This window comes from Heptranchias perlo, chromosome 11, assembly GCF_035084215.1.
Source record: "Heptranchias perlo isolate sHepPer1 chromosome 11, sHepPer1.hap1, whole genome shotgun sequence".
Lineage (NCBI taxonomy): Eukaryota > Metazoa > Chordata > Chondrichthyes > Hexanchiformes > Hexanchidae > Heptranchias > Heptranchias perlo.
In genome coordinates this window covers 72,762,632-72,787,860 of record NC_090335.1, presented here as the reverse complement: position 1 = coordinate 72,787,860, position 25,229 = coordinate 72,762,632, and the positions used below count along the sequence as shown (strand labels likewise).

At 45.9% G+C, this 25,229-nt stretch overlaps 1 protein-coding gene across 2 annotated transcripts in view; it reads right to left on the bottom strand.

Annotated features, from left to right (window-relative positions):
• LOC137327487 (neural cell adhesion molecule 2-like) overlaps positions 1–25,229 on the bottom strand; it is a 1,142,796-nt gene that overhangs the window by 885,196 nt on the left and 232,371 nt on the right. The gene's annotated exons all lie outside the window — the stretch shown is intronic.

Here is a 25,229-nt window from a genome sequence, read left to right as displayed (position 1 = left end):
CCCTTTTTTGCCTTATCTTATCCTGCATGTTCCTTGACATCCAGGGGGCTCTAGATTTGGCAGTCTCACCCTTTTTCTTTGTGGGAACATGTTTACTCTGAACCCTCACTATCTCCTCCTTGAATGCCTCCCACTGCTCTGACACTGAGTTACCTTCAAGTAGCTGTTTCCAGTCCACTTTTGCTAAATCACTTCTAAGCTTGATAAAACTGGCCTTTCCCCAATTTAGAACTTTTGCTCCTGGTCTATCTTTGTCCTTTTCCATAACTACGCTAAATCTAACTGAATTATGATCACTACCAGCAAAATGCTCTCCCACTGATACTCCTTCCATTTGCCCAGCTTCATTCCCTAAAACTAAATCCAGAACTGCCCCCCCTCTTGTTGGGCTTGCTACATACTGGCTAAAAAAGTTCTCTTGGATGCAATTTAAGAATTCTGGGCCCTCTATATCTTTTGCATTGATTGTATCCCAGTTAATATTAGGGTAGTTGAAATCCCCTACTATTACTGCCCTATTGTTTTTGCACTTCTCAGAAATTTGCCTATATATTTGCTCTTCTATCTCCCTCTGACTGTTTGGGGGTCTACAATACACTTCCAAAAGTGTGACTGCCCCTTTTTGTTCTTTAGCTCAACCTATTTGGCCTCATTTGATGATCCTTCTAACAAATCATCCCTCCTCACAGCTGTAATTGTTTCTTTAACCAATAATGTCAGCCCCCATCCTTTTGTATCCCCCTCTCTATCTTGTCTGAAAACCCTGTAACAGGAATATTGAGCTGCCATTCCTGCCCCTCTTAAGCCATGTTTCTGTAATAGCTAAGATATCAAACTTCCACATGTCTATCTGTGCCCTTAGCTCATCTGCCTTATTCACTATACTCCTTGCATTGAGTTATATACCATCAAGCACTGCCAAACTCCTTTTGTTGTCTAGCTTCTAACCTTTGTTTCCTCTGCCTTCCAAACTCACTTACTAATTTTCTGCCTTCCATTTCCAGCTCTGCTTCTCTCCCTTCTGAATCTACGCTCAGGCTCCATCCCCCTGCCAAGCTAATTTAAACCCTCCCCAACAGCACTAGCAAACCTCCCTGCGAGGATATTGGTCCCGGCCCTGTTGAGGTGCAACCCGTCCGGCTTGTACATGTCCCACCTCCCTCAGAACTGGTCCCAAAGCCCCAGGAATCTAAAGCCCTCCCTCCTGCACCATCTGTCCAGCCACGCATTCATCTTCTCTATCTTCCTATTTCTATGCACATGGCACCGGGAGTAATCTGGAGATTACTATCTTTGAGGTCCTGCTTCTTAATCTTGTTCCTAACTTCTTAAAATCTGTCTGCAGGACCTCATCCCTCTTTTTACCTATGTTGTTGGTATCGATATGGACCACAACTTCTGGCTGATCCTGGACCCTCCCCCTCCAGAACGTTCCACAGCCGCTCAGTGACATCCTTGACCCTGGCACCAAGGAGGCAACATACCATCCTGGAATCTCGTCTGCAACCGCAGAAACGCCTGTCTGTTCCCCTAACTATAGAATCCCCGATCACGATCGCTCTCCTGACCTTTCTCCTCACCCTCTGTACAGCTGAGCCATCCATGGTGCTGTGGTCTTGGCTCTGGCTGCACTCTCCAGAGGAACACTCTCCCTCACCAGTATTGATGAGAGAGCGAGATGCCCCCAGGGGACTCCTGCACTACCTGCCTGGTCCTCCTTGTCTATCTGGCGGTCACACAGTCACTCTCTGCCTGCACTCGCTTAAGCTGCAGGGTGACCACCTCCTGAAACATGCTATCCACAAAATTCTCAGCCTCGCGGATGCACTGCAGTGACGCCACCGACTGCTCAAGGTCCGAAACCCGGAGCTTGAGCTCCTCCAGCTGACGACACTTCCTGCACCTGTGGATGTCCAGGACACCGGAAGCGTCTTGGAGTTCCCACATTTTTTTAAAAATTCGTTCACGGGATGTGGGCGTCACTGGCGAGGCCGGCATTTATTGCCCATCCCTAATTGCCCTTGAGAAGGTGGTGGTGAGCCGCCTTCTTGAACCGCTGCAGTCCGTGTGGTGAAGGTTCTCCCACAGTGCTGTTAGGAAGGGAGTTCCAGGATTTTGACCCAGCGACGATATATTTCCAAGTCGCGATGGTGTATGACTTGGAGGGGAACGTGCAGGCGGTGTTGTTCCCATGTGCCTGCTGCTCTTGTCCTTCTAGGTGGTAGAGATCGCGGGTTTGGGAGGTGCTGTCGAAGAAGCCTTGGCGAGTTGCTGCAGTGCATCCTGTGGATGGTACACACTGCAGCCACAGTGCGCCGGTGGTGAAGGGAGTGAATGTTTAGGGTGCCAATATAGCGGGCTGCATTATCTTGGATGGTGTCGAGCTTCTTGAGTGTTGTTGGAGCTGCACTCATCCAAGCAAGTGGAGAGTATTCCATCACACTCCAGACTTGTGCCTTGTAGATGGTGGAAAGGCTTTGGGGAGTCAGGAGGTGAGTCACTCGCCGCAGAATACCCAGCCTCTGACCTGCTCTCGTAGCCACAGTATTTATATGGCTGGTCCAGTTAAGTTTCTGGTCAATGGTGACCCCCAGGATGTTGATGGTGGGGGATTCGGCGATGGTAATGCTGTTGAATGTCAAGGGGATGTGGTTAGACTCTCTCTTGTTGGAGATGGTCATTGCCTGGCACTTATCTGGCGCGAATGTTACTTGCCACTTATCAGCCCAAGCCTGGATGTTGTCCAGGTCTTGCTGCATGCGGGCTCGGACTGCTTCATTATTTGAGGGGTTGCGAATGGAACTGAACACTGTGCAGTCATCAGCGAACATCCCCATTTCTGACCTTATGATGGAGGGAAGGTTCATTGATGAAGCAGCTGAAGATGGTTGGGCCTAGGACACTGCCCTGAGGAACTCCTGCAGCAATGTCCTGGGGCTGAGATGATTGGCCTCCAATAACCACTACCATCTTCCTTTGCACTAGGTATGACTCTAGCCACTGGAGAGTTTCCCCCTGATTCCCATCGACTTCAGTTTTACTAGGGCTCCTTGGTGTCACACTCGGTCAAATGCTGCCTTGATGTCAAGGGCAGTCACTCTCACCTCACCTCTGGAATTCAGCTCTTTTGTCCATGTTTGGACCAAGGCTGTAATGAGGTCTGGAGCCGAGTGGTCCTGGCAGAACCCAAACTGAGCAGGTTATTGGTGAGTAAGTGCCGCTTGATAGCACTGTCAACAACTCCTTCCATCACTTTTCTGATGATTGAGAGTAGACTGATGGGGCGGTAATTGGCCGGATTGGATTTGTCCTGCTTTTTGTGGACAGGACGTACCTGGGCAATTTTCCACATTGTCTGGTCGATGCCAGTGTTGTATCTGTACTGGAACAGCTTGGCTAGAGGTGCTGCTCGTTCTGGAGCACAAGTCTGCAGCACTACAGCCGAGATGTTGTCGGGGCCCATAGCCTTTGCTGTATCCAGTGCACTCAGCCGTTTCTTGATATCACGTGGAGTGAATCGAATTGGCCGAAGACTGGCTTCCGTGATGGTGGGGATATCGGGAGGAGGACGAGATGAATCATCTACTCGGCTCTTCTGGCTGAAGATGGTTGCAAACGCTTCAGCCTTGTCTTTTGCACTCATGTGCTGGACTCTGCCATCATTGAGGATGGGGATGTTTGCAGAGCCTCCTCCTCCCATTAGTTGTTTAATTGTCCACCACCATTCACGACTGGATGTGGCAGGACTGCAGAGCTTTAATCTGATCGGGTAAGGACAGCAGGTTTCCTTCCCTGAAGGGCATTAGTGAACCAGATGGGTTTTTACAACAATCCGATAGTTTCATGGCCATCATTACTGATACTAGTATTTTAATTCCAGATTTTTTTTATTTAATTGAATTTAATTAATTGAATTTAAATTTGCCAGGTGCTATGGAGGGATTTGAACTCATGACTCTGGATTTTAGTCCAGGCCTCTGGATTATTAGTCCAGTAACATAACCACTATGCTACCGTACCCGTATGGCACAGGATGTGCATTCGATGGGACTGAGGTGCCCTGCCATGCCTCGATTTATTAGAATATTAACTAAACTTAGCAAAAATAAACTTAAAGACTTAAAAAAACCACTCACCAGAAAAAGCTCCAAGATCTACTTTTAATGGAGGCTTTAATCCATTTGGAACAAATATGAAATGTTCTTTTCGGTCTTTTGACCCAAGCAAAAATGTTTTAAACTGGGAGTAAAAACCATTAGGCACTGCAGTTGTTAAAAGGAAAGATGTAGCACATGAAACCAGCACGGCAAAGCGAATTCCGTGCTGTCAGGTCGCAGCTGACTGACTGCCCCTAGTCTGGGCCTTTGCAATCTATTGTACCCCTATTGATTATTACTCTTGTTCCTCACATTTCTGCATTACCGTTGTCTGCTCTACCACAGACAGTGCAGGCTCCCTCCTCTGATACTGTACAGTAACAAAAAAAAACCTTCGCCACAAGCACAGAAAGAAATAGGAAGCAGCTTTCAAAGCTGGAGCACGTAATAGGTAACTATATCTCACTCACAAACAGAGCAACAGTCTGCCTCACACATCACGGTAATAGACTGCGGTAAAACCGTAAACACGAGGCTCTCGGTGACACTTTTAAGATAAAGCAAAACACATTAGCGCTGTAACCTCCGCTCCAACTCATTTCCAAACTATGGCAATTGTGACAGGAATGTTCAAATAAAGCCAGTTGATGCATTCACACCGAGGGAAAATCCCCCTTATCCAAAAAAAACTGTCTACAGCCCAGTCTTGAAGAAAATGAGCATTCACATAAGACAACAGTCTGCTGTCCCCAGATCATTCCTTTGAGGAAAATAAAACGTTTTTTACAAACTGTACTTTAATATACATATATATATATATATATATATATATAAAACTTGTTCTAGGACAAACATTCAGCAAACTTGGAGTATTGTGAACAGTTCTGGTCTCCATGTTATAAAAAGGATATAGAGGCACTGGAGAAGGTGCAAAAAAGATTTACTAGGATTGTACCAGAACTGAGAAGTTATATCTATCAGGAAAGATTGAATAGGCTGGGGCTCTTTTCTCCAGAAAAGAGAAGGCTGAGGGGTGACCTGACAGGGATCTTTAAGATTATGAAAGGGTTTGATAGGGTAGACATAGAGAAGATGCTTTCACTTGCGGGGGAGACCAGAACGAGGGGCCATAAATATAAGGTAGTCGCTAATAAATCCAATAGGGAATTCAGAAGAAACTTCCTTACCCAATGAGTGGTTAGAATGTAGAACTCGCTACCACAAGGAGTAGTTGAGGCAAGTCACATAGATGCATTTAAGGGGAAGCTGGATAAATATATGAGGGAGAAAGGAGTAGAAGGATATGCTGATAGAGCGAGGTGATGCAGGGAGGGAAGAGGCTCGTGTGGAGCATAAACACCTATCAGGCAGTGCATTCCAGATCATAACAACTCACTAAATAATAAAAAACAATTCTCCTCATCTCTCCTTTGGTTCTTTTGCCAATTTCCTTAAATCTGCATCCTCTGGTGACCAATCCTCCTGCCAGTGCAAACAGTTTTTCCCTATCTCCTCTACCAAAACACCTCATAATTTTGACCTGCTCTATTAAATCACCCCTTAACATTCTCTGCTCTAAGGAGAACAATCCCAGTTTCTCTAGTCTCTCCACATGATGCTGGCACTGGGTTCCTGAAAAGCCAAAAATGTTCCACGCCCCCAGTTTTAATGTTGAACAATAACAAAACTTCATGTAAAAAAAGTCAAGAATAAAAAGGTTAAAAAAGACGTTTGTCAAACACATTCTTCAATGACCTCTCGCCTTTCATTTGGTGGTGGATTAACACAACCCAAGACTGTACTCATCAACCACAATAACATTTTTTCGCTATGTGGAATATAAATATATATATATATTTATATTCCATCCGTATTCAATTATCCGCAGTCCTGATTGCTTGCCAGGATTTTCCTGGGACAGAGCATTGCACAAAATATCACCCCATTGCACAGCCTGCTAACAGCTATTTCCTCTTGGCTGACGTAAATCGATCTTTAAGCCCAAAAGGGATAAAATTCAATTGAACTTATTTGTATTGGACGTCTCTTCATCCCCATTCCCTAAGGTGCCACAGTACCGTACATCTAAGAGCAAACCTTTGGGACTGTGGATTGTCTGCAAGTTTCCATTACCCACCAAGAAGTTGCCTGCGTTTAGATGGAGGACGGAGAAGGGCGACTTCTCAAGGGAAAGAAACTGTCGTATTTTCCTTTCAAGTTCAAGTAAACGTCTTGAGTATTGATTTCAATATCAAAAAGCTTTTACTGTTATAAACAAAGCACTTAAAACCACTTTTCGTAATAAATCCTTCAAATGTTAATGGAATATGAGCACTTTTTTCCCCATCCCCATTGTTTAGCTCCTGTCTTTTTTTAGATAGTTGCTCAGACAACATCTTTCTGCATAGATGTCCCTATAACTCAAAGACATTGGATTGGTTAAGTCCAACATGATTAAAGGAATATTCCAGAAAGCTTTTACGGAGCATTTGTCAAAGTGGCCCTACTATCCTCTTGTACAAACTGATTAATCAGTACTGATAATTAAACATCTAAATGGATTCAGAAAACTCAAAACAATGAATCAATTATCTATCAAATGAACAACTCTCATACCAACAATTCACTCTGAAGGAGGCCAGGAGGATGTTATGCAGATAATTTATTCAAGTGTAATTTGGCTTTCCAAAAATGACCCAGTTATCCTGAATGTTGAACCTTGCTGTGCGCAAACAGAACAACAGTGACTGCACTTTAAAAGTACTTCATTGGGTGTGAAGTGCTTTTGGACATCCTGAGGACGTAAAAGATGCTAAATAAATGCTTGTTCATTCATTCATAGGCACATATGGGGTCCGATCTTGGGCGGGGGCCTGGAGCAGCAGTGGGGCAGGTTGGTGTTGTTGAGCCCGGAGGAGCACATTCCACCCAGTACTCTCTTAAAATGGCAAACAGTGTCTTATGTATGTCATAGGCCCCCCCCCCCCCCCCCCGATTTCCCACTATTAAATGGGGCCAAACGCCTGACTTTGTGGTACGCTCCAGCCGGCTAATGGTAGGCCCTGGGGAAGGTTGCCCAGTGGTAGGCCCTGGAGAAGGTTACCACAGCGATGGACGGAACAGGGCGGTAAGCCATTCTCCACCACTTTCAGGCCACGAAATCTACCTCACAGTCTGTTGGTAGCTAACAGTTCGTATGGACATAATGGTAAGGCTTCTCTGTCCCAGTATGTCATGAGATGAGGTGGGTGTTAAATGTAGAATGTGAATCACCTGCACTCCTGGAGTCCTCACCAGGAGTAGAGAACACTGGAAAAATGTCCCTGCTTTAAACAATTTGATCATTCTCTAAGCGGCACTGTCAATCACTCGCCCTCAGTGGCACAACCTCTAAAAATGGCCCCATGGAATGCTAATGAAATTAAATTGATATTGTCTGTGTCTGAAGCATCAATTCATACCTAAATCGAAGTACCCTTATCTTAACTCACTTCCCGATCAATAATCTGACCTTGGTTTGTGCAGATGGTGAGCCTCTGGCCTTCCATTTTGAAGCTTAGCGTAGAGAGAGCAGCCGCCATTTTAACCCTTCAAGCTACGTATGAGATATAGAAAGCCTGAGGGAGCTGAATTAACATTAGCCAAGACTAGAGTTGCCAACTCTGGTTGGACATATTCCTGGAGGTTTCATCACTTGACTTCTCGCCTTTAACTGCCCCATTCAGTTAGACAGCTTTTTCTTCCCCATTTCCAATATTTATACACCTAATCAACAAAAGTGTTCAAAGAAAATGAGAAAAAAAAACATTGCTTTTTAACGCCCCTATGATTTTGCTCCCGGGTTGATTGCAGCAGTGTCCAGGAGATTAATCTTTCATTCCTGGTAAATTCATAGGGTTGGCAATCCTAGCCAAGTCACAGTAGGATTGATAATGTGATGCCTGAAGCACATCAGGTGCCTGCTCTCATACATTCAGGCACCAGAAACCTGAGCACTTCAACACACTGGACAGGGTCAGTGCAGCTCAACAGGGCTGACAGCGTTATGGTCGCACAGCGTCCATTGGTAATGGATGCTGAAGAGAAGACCCCAGTAACAAATCTCCTGGCGGGCCTTTCAACAACCTGCATTTATATAGCGCCTTTAATGTAGCAAAGACATCCTAAGGGGCTTCACAGGTGCGTTAACAGACAAAATTTGACATTGAAGCACAGAAAGAGATGTTAGGACAGGTGACCAAAAGCTTAATTAAAGAGGTAGGTTTTAAGGAGCGACTTAAAGGAGGAGAGAGAGGTGGAGAGGCAGAGAGGTTCAGGGAGGAAATTCCAGAGCTTAGGGCCTCGGCAGCTGAAGGCACGGCTGCAAATGGCGGAGTGAAGAAAATCAGGGATGCGCAAGAGGCCGGAATTGGGGGAGCGCAGAGATCTTGGAAGGTTGTAGGGGGTTAGAGAGATAGGGAGGGGCGAGGCCACAGAGGGATTTGAAAAGAAGGATGAGAATTTTAAAATTGAGGCGCTGGCGAAGCAGCAGCCAATGTAGATCAGCGAGCACAGGGGTGATGGGTGAACTGGACTTTGTATTGGGACCTTCATTCCCCTTGCTCCTCTTCTCCCTCAGACAAGTTAAGCACTTGAAGAGCACCAGTTGCAGTGATGTTACAAGGAGACTCCACTGTCAGGCCCCACAAACAACCTGAAGAGCATCATCTTTCGACTTAAAAGAAGGGGGGTAGCACTGACAGAAGCTGCTTGAGACCCAAATAAGCCAAATTCATATCTAAGCTTTCAATGTTTTGTATGTTGCTTGTGACACTCAAATGAGTGGAAGATACATTGCAATTCAGTACCTCATAGAATCTTACAGCGCAGAAGGAGGCCATTTGGTTCTTTGAAACAGTTATCCAATGAGCCGCACTCCTCTATCCTTTCCCCTTGCCCTGCACATTTTCCTTTTTATGTATTTATCCAATTCCCTTTTGAAAGTTATTATTAAATCTGCTTCCACCACCCTTTCAGGCAGTGCATGCCACATCATAACAACTCGCTGTGTTAAAAAAATGTCTCCTCATCTCCCCTCTGGTTCTTTTGCCAATTATCTTAAATCTGTGCTCTTTGGTTGCCGACCCTCCCTCCATTTGAAAAATGTGTCTTAACGTTATTATTCGTCCAAGTTACACCAGGGGACGTATCAGTAATCTTTCACTGAACTTGGTTTGGACTCTGAGCTGACCTAAATTTAAGCAATCTTATTTATATACCAGTTATGGAGCATTAAACACCAGCATAGACCAGTTGGGCCAAATGGCCTGTTGCTGTGCTGCACGTTCTATGTGCTGATGGTGTCCCCACAATGGTGTTAGATAGGAGATTCCGGGATATTGTCCCAGCGACAATGAAGGAATGGCCGATACATGTCCATGTCGGGATGGTATGTGTGACAAGGAGGAAAACTTGGAGGGTATGCTGTTTTTTTTGTCACTCAATGCCACTATCCTGACAGCAAGCCTGGGAGGAGGCAGAGCCAGGTTTTAGGCTCCCGATTTTCAGTACTGCCACTAGCTGTGCCGATCCTTGGCTGCAAGGTGGCTGCAGATGTCCTAGCAACAGATATCACACCTTTCTATCTGGTTCTATGATGACCTGAACCCTGTGAAGACAGTTCCTTGATGTTTGTTGCCAGGTAGACGTGTCAATGCCAGCAAATTCCGTTGGTGGCTTCTTGGCAGGTTTGGCCAATCAGTCTACAAGTTGATCACTCTGGCAGGCCTTCTTTTATGCTGCACCATTTCAAACACAATATACTCTGGCTGGGGTGCTTTCCAAGAAGCATCCAGCATCATTCTTATTCAGGCATTTAGGTAAAATATTTATGCTATTGGGTCTGCGGTCCTTTGATTGGCCATATCGTAACTGGCACCAAGTCCCGTTCACCCATCACCCCTGTGCTCGCTGACCTACATTGGCTCCTGGTCCAGCAAAGCCTCGATTTTAAAATTCTCATCCTTGTTTTCAAATCGCTCCATGGCCTCGCCCCTCCCTATCTCTGTAAATTCCTCCACCCCTACAACCCTCCGAGATCTCTGCGCTCCCCCAATTCTGGCCTCCTGTGCATTCCCGATTTCCTTTGCCCCTCCATTGGCGGCCGTGCCTTCAGCTGCCTAGGCCCTGAGCTCTGGAATTCCCTCCCTAAACCTCTCTGCCTCTCTACCTCTCTCTCCTCTTTTAAGATGCTCCTTAAAACCTACCTCTTTGACCAAGCTTTTGGTCACCGGTCCTAATATCTCTTTATATGCCTCGGTGTCAGATTTTGTCTGAAAACCGCTCCTATGAAGTGCCTTGGGATGTTTTACTTCTTTAAAGGTGTTATATAAATGCAAGTTATTATCCTTGAATAGAATCACTTACACGCACTGTTGTATCTACTGACTGTGCGGTCCTCCATTGTATTCACTCAACTTACTGTCTGGACTTCCCTCTCTCACATTGGCTGCACCTACTGGTTGTACTGCCCTCAATTGTATCCCCTCTACTTGATGGTTGTACTGCTCGCCCTCAAATCCAATGTTGTTTTGCACCCCATTGTTCCCACTCTGGTTACGGCCTATATTGCTCGGATCACTTTGCCCTTTAAAGTCTTGTCTTAGGTCCATCACAGTCTATTGTAGTATCCGTTACCACCTGTCAGTATTTTAATAATTCCTCTCACACTCCTTGCTGGAAGTTTGAGAGTATCAATGATGAGCCCACATGCTTTTGTTTTCAATTTAAGAGCTAAAATGTTTTCAGTCGTCATCTTGACGATTCAATTCATCATCCAGACTCGGAGTGAAAGGAGTCACATTTGCCAATGGCCATGTTGTAGATAAAAGCTTTCACATACTGTATGATTTCTGGTAACTGTTATTGATGGTGATGTTTTGAAAATTCTAAACCATTACATATACTGGGTAATTCTTCTTCACCTCTGCCTCAATGTAATGTTAAGCACGTTTTACTCCAGAATTTGCTTTTACTGCATTGAAGCCTGCATATCAATGAAGCTTCGCATTGTTGTGAAATGTTATGTTTTTCTGGTGACTTTTAGCACTTGTCAAGGTAAGTGATGTTAGTGCTGTGAAATGGAACACTTCCCCATCTGTTGTCACTCAGTGCGAGCATCAAGGCCTCCCAGGTTGTGTAGTCCTCGGGTTAGATGAAGAGGACGGAACTTTACTCCGACAATACGTCTTGGCGCTCAACTTCAGAAAATGACCTCCGATTGTCCCAGTGCTGCATATTCATTTTCCCCTCCAACCACTCTCATGGTTTCCGCAAGATCACTTTCCAATTTAAGAAAGATCCTGTAATTTATACAGCACCTTTCATGACCTCAGGACGTCCCAAAGCGCTTCGCAGCCAATGAAGTACTTCGGAAATGTAGTCACTGTATGTCAGAAAATGTTGCAGCCAATTTGCACAGGTCCCACCGACATCACTGAGGTAAAGGATCAGGTAATCTGTTTTTTGGCGGTGTTGGTTGAGGGAGAAATTGGTCACGATAACTCCCTTGCTTTTCTTTGAATAGTGCCATGGGATCCTTTACTTCCACCTAGGCCGGCCAAAAGTATTAACGTCTCATCCGAAAAGCAGTACCTCTAAAAGCCTACATTATGTGCTCAAGTCTCTGGAGTGGGGCTTAAACCCAAGACCATCTGGCTTAGAGGCAAGAGTGCTAGCACTGAGCCATGGCTGATTGCCGTTGTATAGTGACTGGACAGTGGATGGACGTTGGGTGAGATCGAGCTTAGCCTCGATGGTGGTGTACTACGCAGTCAAATGGCCTGCTAACACACTACTGAGGCTTGTAGGGTGAGGTTATTGCAACTGATGGAACTGTATCCCAGGAAGATTCAGAGCCTTCAACAGCGGAATGAGACAAAAGTGGGTAAAAATGGAACAAAGAAAAAGAATTGAGCAATAAAAACAAATTCAGACTGGAACACTTACATCCTGACCAAATATGAATCGTGTTGAACTAGTTAAGGTTGAGGGTGAAAGAACACCATGGTGCTAGCAGATTTGGTACTTAATAGGTCAGATTTCCTGGGTCCAGTTAAATGGAGGAAAATTGGGCAGCAAAACAAGTGTGCTCCAACCCATCTAATTTTCCAATATTCACTGCCCCATTTGATCCAGTCTGTCTGAGTGCAGACCCAGGAAAATCTCCCTGAACATGCCCAGTCACTACACAACAGCAATCAACAGAGCAAATATAATTCCAAGCTATACTGCTTAATCAATGGAGTGCAAGTTGGAGGATGTCTTTACACTGCTCTGGTTAGGTTGTACCTTAAGTAATGGGTTCAGTTTTCTTCACCGAGACATTAAGGTAGAGATATTCAAACCCTGGAGGCATTGCAGTGAAGAGACATAAGGTTGATACCTGACCCCAGAAGAAAGGCTGGGAGACTTGAGCTCTTCTGCTTTGAAAGAAGGAGACTGAGAGAACATCTCATAGAGGCACGTATCAAAGCAAGCATGTAGAAAAGGTAAATTCGGAACATTAGTTCAAGTTAAACCATGACAAAAGGTCAAGAGTTTCCAGCAGGAAATGCGTTTTTTCACTCAAAGACTAATTAACACTGGAATGGACTTCACGGGGGGCAGATGAGGAGAACTTTTTTTTACGTGGCGAGTGGTTATGATCTGGAACGCACTGCCTGAAAGGGTGATGGAAGCAGATTCAATAGTAACTTTCAAAAGGAAATTGAATAAATACTTGAAAAGGGAAAATTTGCAGGGTTACAGCAGGGGGAGTGGGACCAGTTGGACAGCTCTTTCAAAGAGCCGGCACAGGCACGATGGGCCAAATGGCCTCCTTCTGCGCTATAAGATTCTACATAGGGTACTGAATGCAAAAGCCTTGGTTTCATCTAAAGGACAGATGGAGGCTGTGATGGGGCAACTGTGGCATTTTCTAAATAGTAAAAAAAACTACAAATGCTGGAAATCTGCAATGAAAGTACACAAAAGGTCCATCAGCATGTGAATAGAGGAAAGGCAGGCCTATACTTTGGGTATGAACTCAACAAAGAGTCTCTTTGAAACACTAACCTGTCCTTTCTCTTTACAGATGCTGATAGACCCGCTGCCTATTTCTAGCATCTTCTGTTTGTACCTAGCTTTTTCTAGATGGATGAGTTAAAATAGGCTGAATGACCTTCCTCGTCTGTGTCTATCTTGCGATCTCATGAGGTCTGGCATTCATCCAGATCCTCGATACAACATTACTGCAGAGTGTTTTTCAAAGCGACCACACGCACCTGGGATTAGATACAAACAATTAGCATTTCCAATTTAGTCAGAGAGGAACAGGAAGGAAAAGTTCCAATTAATTACACATTTAAAAAAGAGAAAAAAATGATTGGTTCACGTTCATTATTAACAAACTAGACGTAGACAAATGGAAGCAAAAGCTGAATTAACTGGGCTCATTCGTTATTCTGAATTCAGGCTTGCTGCTTGCATATCTGCAGATAATCTTGGAGGGTTATTTTTCAGGCTCCATTTACCTTTGGCTCAATGGTAGTTCTCTCGCCTCTCAGTCAGAAGGTCATGGGTTCAAGCCCCACTCCAGAGGCTTGAGCACAAAATCTAGGCTAACACAGGAAGCACTGCACTGTCAAGAGGTGCTGTTTTTTCGGATGAGACATTAAACCGAGGCCCCGTCTGCCCTCTTAGTTGGATGTAAAAGATGGCCCTATTTTAAAGACGAGCAGGAGAATTCTCCCTGGTGTCCTGGCTAATATTTATCTCTCAACCAACATCACTAACACAGATTATCTGGTCATTATTTCATTGCTGTTTGTGGGACCATGCGGGGCTGTAGTTGGCTGTAGTCACTGTTGTAATTTTTTGTACACTTCAAAGGTACTTCACTGGTTGTAAAGCGCTTTGAGACTTCCTGAGGACATGAAAGACACTATATAAATGCAAGTTATTTCTTTCATTCTATCCTGCCCTGGAAGTGTGCCTCAGCCTTCCCACAGTACCAGTTCCATGGCATGCATTTTGTGCCCTTCAAGCTGATGGATGTCAGTGCTGGAGAATGAAATGCTGTACCATTTATGGATCCCTGGGTCAGTATCGAGTGATGCTGGGTCAGGTATAGCACAGTTAGTAATTTCGTGACAACTAGGTTTTACGTTATGGGCTTAGGATGACTAGGAACTGGGCTATGACCACTATAACTTATTTCACATACACCCACCACATACTATTTACAAGATGCACTGCAGCAACTCGCCAAGGCTCCTTTGACAGCACCTCAGAAACCTGCAATCTCCACCACCTAGAAGGACAAGGGCAGCAGGCACATGGGAATACCACCACCTCCAAGTCACACACCATCCTGATTTGGAAATATATCGCTGTTCCTTTATCGTCGCTGGGTCAAAATCTTGGAACTCCTTACCTAACTGCACCTAACTGTGGGAGAACGGACTGCAGTGGTTCAAGAAAGCGGCTCACCACCATCTTCTCAAGGGTAACTAGGGATGGGCAATGAATGCTGGCTTTGCCAGCAATACCCATAGCCTAAGAATAAATAAAAAAAGAGAAGATATTTTTATCTCACTGTTTGAGGGTAAATGAAATTCAGGCCCCAGAGGTGAAAGACTAGCATCTAAACCAGTACAAATTATACTGAACGCCACAATTTCTGCGATGTGACTTTGATGTTCAGGAACTGGCTGTCACTCTATCCAATAATATAGACCTGTACGGTGCTTGCTTATCTTATGATGTGACTTAATTAGCTGGTTTATAGTACAGGACACCCACCAAGAGAGTAGGAGAAAACACAAGATAAATCAAGTAGTAGTGTTTAACGGATGTCATGTTTGGAATTGGATTGTCTATTGGAGCAAGGGGAGTTTTATTATATGGGATTGTTGCCAGTATCTTGGAGATTGCATTCTGAGATTCCTTCTGTTTATAATTAGGAACACTGATTGATGACGACTTTTATTGCATGTTGTTTCCAGGATTCGGGGAATCAGATTTCATGATTCTGTCCATATTTCCGTGAGAACCGTAGCAAGACGACAACCAATTCCATGGATCCCATCCAGGAATGTGAGAAATACTTCCCCGGGTGGGAGCGGTATTCCAGTATTGGATGTATCTTGGACTTTCGGAACAGTTTCTGGGAAAAGAGCTAAAGAGTTTGATCCCTGTGATCATTTATTACATTTCCATAGTTTTTGCCCCCTTAACATGTTCACAGCTGATGAGTTTTCAAGACCTGTAAAGTTTCCCAGTGAGAGATGGGGGGGCACATAAAAGTGCCGGAAATAGTATCTACTCAAGACGATAAAAAATAAATATTAAAAGTGAATTAAAAATGACCTTGTGGTTGCTCATATAATGGACCTCAGCCACCCTGATAACCAGAAAGAGGCCAGACCGTGGGCATCCACTGAAGAAAGACTCTGATCTGCATTACTGAGTCTTTTGTTGATCTTTAAACCTGAGGACGCTCAAAAGATCTTTATCAACTTGCCAAAATATGCCTGCTGTTTAGTGTGTGGAGCATTCTCCTTTCTCTCAACAGCTTTCTCCCGTCTGCTTTTCCTAAAGATGTTGGCTCTTTGCGAGCGACGACCTCTTTAGTATCTTGCCCAAGAGTCCACTGTTCAGGTGTGAAACCTTGACAGAGAGGGTCAATGGGCTCTTCGACCATGGGGAACATCACAGCCAAGCCTGATCCTGTCCTTAGCTGATGCCCCGCATTCGCAATTCCAGGAAGTGTAACTGGAGAGCGATCGTGTGCAGGATCCGTGGCCCATTATTGCCTCTCTAACCCAGAGCACAGGCACTGACATTAATGTCCCTACTGCAACCTTTGGGTTAGATTAGCTAGTGTGGCACAGAGCAAGGATCAGACCTGGAGCTTACAGCTCATCTATTCATCATGTAAACTCATTCAGGCATCGGGAGACCCTGAAACTTTATTTCAAAAAGGTTCTCATCTTCCATCGCCCTTTTTGCCTTCTCATGTCGTTGGTGATCAAATGGGGAGGCTGGAGATTTGTTTCCAAGCTGCCTCCGATGCTGCTCTGGATGAGGCTAGACCCCAGGCTGACCCTCCCTCCCTCCCCTCATATGGGGCCGTGCTTGGCCTTCACTCTGCCCTCCCCCAAAATGGCACAGTCAAGGATTCCATTGTTTTTTTTCTCTTTGTTGAAGACAATGACTCCTGTTCGGAGACAGTTCCACAGGTATCGACAGCCCTGTGGTAAATTCACTGGTCACAACCTAGGAAGCAGCTCAGGTGTTACCATTGGCCTCAGTAGCCCCCAGAGCTAGGGAGGGGTGGGGGGGGGGGGGGGGGGGTGGGGAAACTGTTTCTAATCACCAACCAACAACCCCCCTCCCCCCCCCCCCACCTCAGGAAATGTGTGCAAGTGGACAACTGAATGAGCACACAATTGGGTCAATGTGGGATGATGCCCTCCAGTGCCAAATAGCCGATGGGAAAAGTGTGTCAGGTTGACTTGAGGGGGGAGAGGGAGGAGAGTGCTACTATGGACTGGGGGGGGTTGGGGGAGGAAGAAGAGGAGGAGGAGGAGCGAATGTGAAAGGGTGGAGAGTGGATGGATACAGTGTCTTTGTGAACTGGATCTTGGAGGGGTGGAGGGGGCGAGGTGAGTGAATGTGGGAGAGTGCCTATTGAGGTAACATTCTGTACAATAGACGGTCTCTTGGAAATCCAGACGCCATTTTGTTTCTCGCCTACCATCATTAGAAATCTGTTAATCGGGAAAATGTAAAAGTGTTTAAGATTAATCAAAAGGCATTAATTGTAATGTAAAAATTCAAAATTTTCTGGAGGCATCCGTGTACAAATCCAGCTCAAAATGCAGCATCAATTTTCTGCCTTTAACATTTGTACTTTCCCCTTTCATCCTTTCCTGTACTTGTGTTTTGTTTTCCTCAGGTGCAAATGATAGGACGTTGAGAAGAGCTGTAACTCAAGTTATAAAACCCATGTAAATTTTTTGCTTTAAAACTGTCGTGGGCTTAAAATCGGGGCCATTCCAGAGGTGTCAGTTTTCAGGGGCTGTGCCAGCCTGTTGTTATTATTTTTTTTTTGGAGCTGTCGACCAGCTTTTATTAGTTTTCTAGATTGGCGTCTACAATTTTTCCAAGGAGAGATTGACAAAAAAAACTATTCTAATATTTTCATCGTAATTTTTATAATCAATTGTCGCAGCTGGGAGTATTTGCTCAAATTGGACCGCAGATCCCAGAGATGAGATTTCACATACTCTGATCTGTCAAATTCATTTCATGCAGTAAAAATGATATACAGAATTAGAAATGGTTAGGAGTCAGTAATACGGTTTTAATCCAATTGAGGAATTTTGGATTATGTCATCTGTCACCAGGATGCCACTTGTACCCCTTGAATAAATCATAGCCACTTACACAGTCTAATTTTGCTTCGTATTTTTATAATAACATTTCTTGTGCCATCTATGTCATGACCGTCAAGACATGGTCATGTTAAGAAAGGCATACAGGATCCTTGGCTGTAAAAATAGAGGCATAGAGTACAAGAGCAGTGAAGTTATGCTAAACCTTTATAAATCACTGGTTAGGCCTCAGCTGGAGTGTTGTGTCCAATTCTGGGCACCACACTTTAAAAAGGATGTCAAGGCCTTGGAGAGGGTGCAGAGGAGAGTTACTAAAATGCTATCAGGGATGAGGCGTTTCACTTATCTGGAGAGACTGGAGAAGCTGAGATTGTTCTCCTCAGAGCCGAGAAGGTTAAGGGGAGATTTAACCAAGGTGCTCAAAATTATGAGTGGTTTTGGTAGCGTAGATAGGGAGAAAGTGTTTTCACTGGTAGGAGGGTCGGTAACCAGAGGACACAGATTTAAATAATTAGCAAAAAAGCCAGGGTGAGATGAGGAGAATATTTTTTACTCAGCGAGTTGTTACGATCTGGAATGTGCTGCATGAAAGGATGGTGGAAGCAGATTCAATAGTAATTTTCAAAAGGGAATTCGATCTCTACTTAAAGAGGAACAATTGGCAGGGCTGTGGGGAAAGAGCAGTGGAATGGGACTATTTGATAGCTCTACCAGAGTGCCAGCAAGGCACAATGGGCCGAATGGCCTTCTCCTGTGCTGCATGATTCTATGACCCTTATTACATCAAAACTACAGCACAGATAAAGGCCATTCGCTCAATTGGTCTATGCCGGTGTTTATGCTCCACATGAGCCTCCTCCTTCATCTACCTCTATCAGCATATCCTTCTATTCCTTTCTGCCTCGTGTGTTTATCTAGCTTCCCCTTAAATGCATATTGGGTAAGTTTCTATGTTTTTATCATTTCTAATTGGTTATAATAGTGCAGAAAACTTTTGTCTCCAATTTTAAATTTCTCCCCCTCATGTTGTAGAAAAAAATTCTACCCAATAACATTGCAGCAAAAATAACGATTCAGCTGCCATGACACTCCCCCCTGCTTCGCCTGAGAGGAAAGCTTTTGATAATCTTCTTCGTGTAAATGTGAATTCTGAGGTGACTGGATTATCATGTGGTTGGGGATTCTAGGAGTAGGGGGCACAGTCTAAAAATTAGAGCCAGACCTTTCAGGAGCGAGATTAGAAAACATTTCTACACACAAAGGGTGGTAGAAGTTTGGAACTCTCTTCCGCAAATGACAATTGATACTCGCTCAATTGTTAAATTTAAATCTGAGACAGACAGCTTTTTGGCAACCAAAGCTATTAAGGGATATGGGCCAAAGGCAGGTATATGGGGTTAGATTACAGATCAGGCATGATCTTATCAAATGGCGGAGCAGGCACGAGGGGCTGAATGGCCTACTCCTGTTCCTATGTTCCTATCATATGGTATTAGGGAAAACCTCCCAAACCCGCGACCTCTACCACCTAAAAGGACAAGGGCAGCAGGCTCATGGGAACACTATCACCTCCCCTCCAAGTCACACACTGTTTTGATTTGGATATATATTGTCTGTTCCTTCATCGTCGCTGGGTCAAAATCCTGGATCTCCCTACCTAACAGCGGTGTGGGCACCCCTTCACCATACGGACTGCAGTGGTTCAAGAGGAAGGCTCACCACCACCTTCTCAACGGCAACTAGGGATGAGCAATATATGCCGGCCTTGCCAGCGACACCCACATCCCAAGAATTATTTTTTTTAAATGGCAGGAAGGTTACCTGCAAGTCCATTTACAATGCACTGATGGAGAGATGCCTGGGACTCAACAAGTCTTGGTCTTGATATAAGACGCCATTCCCCGCACAGCACTCACCTCCACCTTTGTTCCACTTCTAGTCCGTTAAGACTCCCCCATCCCAAACCTTACCCGAACTCCCCCTCCCCCTTCCTTCAGTTCACCTTAAACTTTAGTGCTGGTCTGCACCTAGATCTACCTACCCAACACTCGGGCCTGCCACACATACAGCCCAACTCCCTCCTCCATCCACGAGCAATGCCACGGGAGTTCTGTTAATATTCATCATTCTCCATACCAGAAAATAAAATTAGCATCGCGCGGATGGCAGGCAGGGAATGGAGCTTGGGATGGCCGTCAGGTATTATGGTGATTGTCACGGCAAGCGCCAACGGACCCCATGCCAATGGGCGGGCCTGCGAGAGCATGCTCACTTATGTTCTCCCACAGGCCTGCCTGTCAGTACATGGCTCGCGCCTGAAGTACACTGGTTGATGAGTGGGTCTTTCCGCCGCTCTGGATCTGTGTCTTACGATGGAGAGACTTGAGGTGTTTTTTTTTTCCCAATGAATTTTCAGCAGAAGCCAATCAAACATCACGAATCCCATACCCTCCTGCTCCTTCTGCCATCTTCCCTGAGTCCGGACTCACTGTTGGCAAAAAGCTAACAAATCCCACAGTCAGTGACACTGAGAGAAAATCCAATTACACCTGCTTTCAATCTGATGTACCTTTTAAAACTCTGGGATTGGCAGATTAAGGACAGTTTCGCGATAGATCACTTGGTGCACTCAAAGACTCAGCAAAGGAGCAGTGTCATTTATTTTACTTGAGAACATATAGATTTTTCTAGAGGGTCATTTGACACAAATAGGATCCGCTCTCCAATCGATGGAACGCCAGCCGCCACAGAGAACTCAATGAAGTTTTACAGCCTTAGATATTAGAGCCACCTGGGTTGTAACAATTTAAAAGAATTAAAGCACACACGGCATTAAAAGACAAATCTTGTTTTTAGCTTGTCTGCCAGCTCAGGCCCTCGGCACAGTTCCGCGGCTGGAAAACTGCATTATATTCGGTAGCCTCGGTACAGAGTTTCACCCGGGTCGGACTGCCTGAGGAATGGAAGCTGATTGAGCTGTGTGAGGTGAAGGGCCTGTTTGAGATAGGTGGAGCTGTGTAAGGTGAAGGAGATATGTGTGGGGTGAAGGAGATATGAGTGGGATGAAGGAGATATGTGTGAGGTGAAGGAGATATGTGTGGGGTGAAGGAGATATGTGTGGGATAGAGGAGATATGTGAGGGGTGAAGGAGATATGAGTGGGATGAAGGAGATATGTGTGGGGTGAAGGAGATATGAGTGGGATGAAGGAGATATGTGTGAGGTGAAGGAGATATGTGGGGGGTGAAGGAGATATGAGTGGGATGAAGGAGATATGTGTGAGGTGAAGGAGATATGAGTGGGGTGAAGGAGATATGAGTGGGATGAAGGAGATATGTGAGGGGTGAAGGAGATATGTGGGGGGTGAAGGAGATATGAGTGAGGTGAAGGAGATATGTGAGGGGTGAAGGAGATATGTGGGGGGTGAAGGAGATATGAGTGGGGTGAAGGAGATATGTGGGGGGTGAAGGAGATATGTGTGGGGTGAAGGAGATATGTGAGGGGTGAAGGAGATATGAGTGGGGTGAAGGAGATATGTGGGGGCTGAAGGAGATATGTGGGGGGTGAAGGAGATATGAGTGAGGTGAAGGAGATATGTGAGGGGTGAAGGAGATATGAGTGGGGTGAAGGAGATATGTGGGGGCTGAAGGAGATATGTGGGGGGTGAAGGAGATATGTGTGGGGTGAAGGAGATATGTGAGGGGTGAAGGAGATATGAGTGGGGTGAAGGAGATATGTGAGGGGTGAAGGAGATATGAGTGAGGTGAAGGAGATATGTGAGGGGTGAAGGAGATATGAGTGGGGTGAAGGAGATATGTGAGGGGTGAAGGAGATATGAGTGGGGTGAAGGAGATATGTGAGGGGTGAAGGAGATATGAGTGAGGTGAAGGAGATATGTGAGGGGTGAAGGAGATATGAGTGGGGTGAAGGAGATATGTGGGGGCTGAAGGAGATATGTGGGGGGTGAAGGAGATATGTGTGGGGTGAAGGAGATATGAGTGAGGTGAAGGAGATATGTGAGGGGTGAAGGAGATATGAGTGGGGTGAAGGAGATATGTGAGGGGTGAAGGAGATATGAGTGAGGTGAAGGAGATATGTGAGGGGTGAAGGAGATATGAGTGGGGTGAAGGAGATATGTGAGGGGTGAAGGAGATATGTGAGGGGTGAAGGAGAGATGTGAGGGGTGAAGGAGAGATGTGTGGGGTGAAGGAGATATGTGTGGGGTGAAGGAGATATGTGTGGGGTGAAGGAGATATGTGAGGGGTGAAGGAGAGATGTGTGGGGTGAAGGAGATATGTGAGGGGTGAAGGAGATATGTGAGGGGTGAAGGAGATATGTGTGGGATAGAGGAGATATGTGTGGGGTGAAGGAAATATGTGAGGGGTGAAGGAGATATGTGAGGGGTGAAGGAGATATGTGAGGGGTGAAGGAGATCTGTGTGGGGTCAAGGAGATATGTGAGGGGTCAAGGAGATATGTGAGGGGTGAACGAGATATGTGTGGGGTGAAGGAGAGATGTGAGGGGTGAAGGAGATATGTGTGGGGTGAAGGAGATATGAGTGAGGTGAAGGAGATATGTGAGGGGTGAAGGAGATATGAGTGAGGTGAAGGAGAGATGTGTGGGATAGAGGAGATATGTGTGGGATAGAGGAGATATGTGAGGGGTGAAGGAGATATGTGAGGGGTGAAGGAGATATGTGTGGAGTGAAGGAGAGATGTGTGGGATAGAGGAGATATGTGTGGGATAGAGGAGATATGTGAGGGGTGAAGGAGATATGTGAGGGGTGAAGGAGATATGTGAGGGGTGAAGGAGATATGTGTGGGATAGAGGAGATATGTGAGGGGTGAAGGAGATATGTGAGGGGTGAAGGAGATATGTGAGGGGTGAAGGAGATATGTGAGGGGTGAAGGAGAGTTGTGAGGGGTGAAGGAGATATGTGAGGGGTGAAGGAGAGATGTGTGGGGTGAAGGAGATATGTGAGGGGTGAAGGAGAGATGTGTGGGGTGAAGGAGATATGTGTGGGGTGAAGGAGAGATGTGAGGGGTGAGGGAGATATGTGTGGGGTGAAGGAGATATGTGAGGGGTGAAGGAGATATGTGAGGGGTGAAGGAGAGATGTGAGGGGTGAAGAAGATATGTGTGGGGTGAAGGAGATATGTGAGGGGTGAAGGAGATATGTGAGGGGTGAAGGAGAGATGTGTGGGGTGAAGGAGATATGTGAGGGGTGAAGGAGAGATGTGAGGGGTGAAGAAGATATGTGTGGGGTGAAGGAGATATGTGAGGGGTGAAGGAGATATGTGAGGGGTGAAGGAGATATGTGAGGGGTGAAGGAGATATGTGAGGGGTGAAGGAGAGATGTGTGGGGTGAAGGAGATATGAGTGGGGTGAAGGAGAGATGTGAGGGGTGAGGGAGATATTTGTGGGGTGAAGGAGATATGTGAGGGGTGAAGGAGATATGTGAGGGGTGAAGGAGAGATGTGAGGGGTGAAGAAGATATGTGAGGGGTGAAGGAGATATGTGAGGGGTGAAGGAGATATGTGTGGGGTGAAGGAGAGATGTGTGGGGTGAAGGAGATATGTGAGGGGTGAAGGAGAGATGTGAGGGGTGAAGGAGATATGTGAGGGGTGAAGGAGATATGTGAGGGGTGAAGGAGAGATGTGTGGGGTGAAGGAGATATGTGAGGGGTGAAGGAGAGATGTGAGGGGTGAAGAAGATATGTGTGGAGTGAAGGAGATATGTGAGGGGTGAAGGAGATATGTGTGAGATGGAGGGATAGTATGAGGTGAAGGAGAGATGTGTGGGGTGGAGGGGCTGTCTGAGGTGAAGGAGAGATGTGTGTGGTGGAGGGGCTGTCTGAGGTGAAGGAGAGATGCCTGAGGTGGAGGGGCTGTATGAGGTGAAGGAGAGATGAGTGAGAAGGAGGGGCTGTATGAGGTGAAGGAGAGATGTGTGGGATGGAGGGGCTGTATGAGGTGAAGGAGAGACGTGTGGGGTGGAGGGGCTGTCTGAGGTGAAGGAGAGACGAGTGGGGTGGAGGGGCTGTCTGGGGTGAAGGAGAGATGTGTGGGGTGGAGGGGCTGTCTGAGGTGAAGGAGAGACGTGTGGGGTGGAGGGGCTGTCTGGGGTGAAGGAGAGACGTGTGGGGTGGAGGGGCTGTCTGAGGTGAAGGAGAGATGTGTGGGATGGAGGGGCTGTCTGAGGTGAAGGAGAGATGTGTGGGATGGAGGGGCTGTCTGAGGTGAAGGAGAGATGTGTGGGGTGGAGGGGCTGTATGAGGTGAAGGAGAGACGTGTGGGGTGGAGGGGCTGTATGAGGTGAAGGAGAGATGTGTGGGGTGGAGGGGCTGTATGAGGTGAAGGAGAGATGTGTGGGATGGAGGGGCTGTCTGAGGTGAAGGAGAGACGTGTGGGGTGGAGGGGCTGTCTGGGGTGAAGGAGAGACGTGTGGGGTGGAGGGGCTGTCTGAGGTGAAGGAGAGACGTGTGGGGTGGAGGGGCTGTATGAGGTGAAGGAGAGATGTGTGGGGTGGAGGGGCTGTCTGAGGTGAAGGAGAGACGTGTGGGGTGGAGGGGCTGTGCCATGTTAACGGCAGGTGCAGGAAAATGTGAGCCGGTTGAAAAAAGCTGTTTTGGGGAAAGGATCTGCGTGGGGAGACCAAGCTATGCAAACAAGGAAACCATGGAGAGAGGTGGTAGGTAAAGAGGTTTGACAAGACAATCCGTGTGATGCCTTGAAACGGCCTGGGGTCAGGGACTTGTCCCAGAGGCGTACTCAAAAGTTAATTTAAAGGCATTTGTCTTCTTCCTGGCCCAAAGTGCCCCTTTTCACAAAATCATAAGATAATTATGGATGAGCAAAAACAAAAAATTACAACTTTTCAAAGAGAGAGATCACATTCATAAGGCCATAAGAGATAGGAGCAGGAGTAGACCATTCGGCCCCTCGAGCCTGCTCCGCCATTTAATGAGATCACAGCTGATCTGATTTTTACCTCAACTCCACTTTCCCGCCCTTTCCCCATATCCTTTGATTCCCTTGCTGATCAAAAATTTGTCAAACTCAGCCTTGAATGTATTCAATGACTCAGCCTCCACTTTTTGGGGTAAAGAATTCCAAAAATTCACGACCTCTGGGAGAAGAAATTCCTCCTCATTTCTGTCTTAAACGGGCGACCCCTTATTCTGAGATTATGCCCCCTAGTTTTAGATTCCCCCATGAGGGGTAATATCCTCTCAGCATCTACCCTATCGAGTCCTCTCAGAATCTTGTATGTTTCAATAAGATCTCCTCTCATTCTGCTAAACTCCAATGAGTATAGACCCAACCTGTTCAATCGTTCCTCATAAGACAACCCTTCCATACCCAGAATCAACCTAGTGAACCTTCTCTGAACTGCCTCCAATGCAAGTATGTCCTTCCTTAAATAAGGGCACCAGAACTGTACGCAGTACTCCAGGTGTGGTCTCACCAACACCCTGTACAGTTGTAGCATGACTTCCCTCTTTTATACTCCATCCTCCAAGAAATAAAGGCCAATATTCTGTTGGCCTTCCAGATTATCTGCTACACCAGTATGTTGACTTTTTGTGTTTCATGTATGAGGACACCCAGATCCCTCTGTATCACAGCATTTTCTCCATTCAAATAATATTTTGCTTTTTTATTTTTCCTCCCAAAGTGGATGACTTCACATTTTCCCACATTATATTCCATCTGC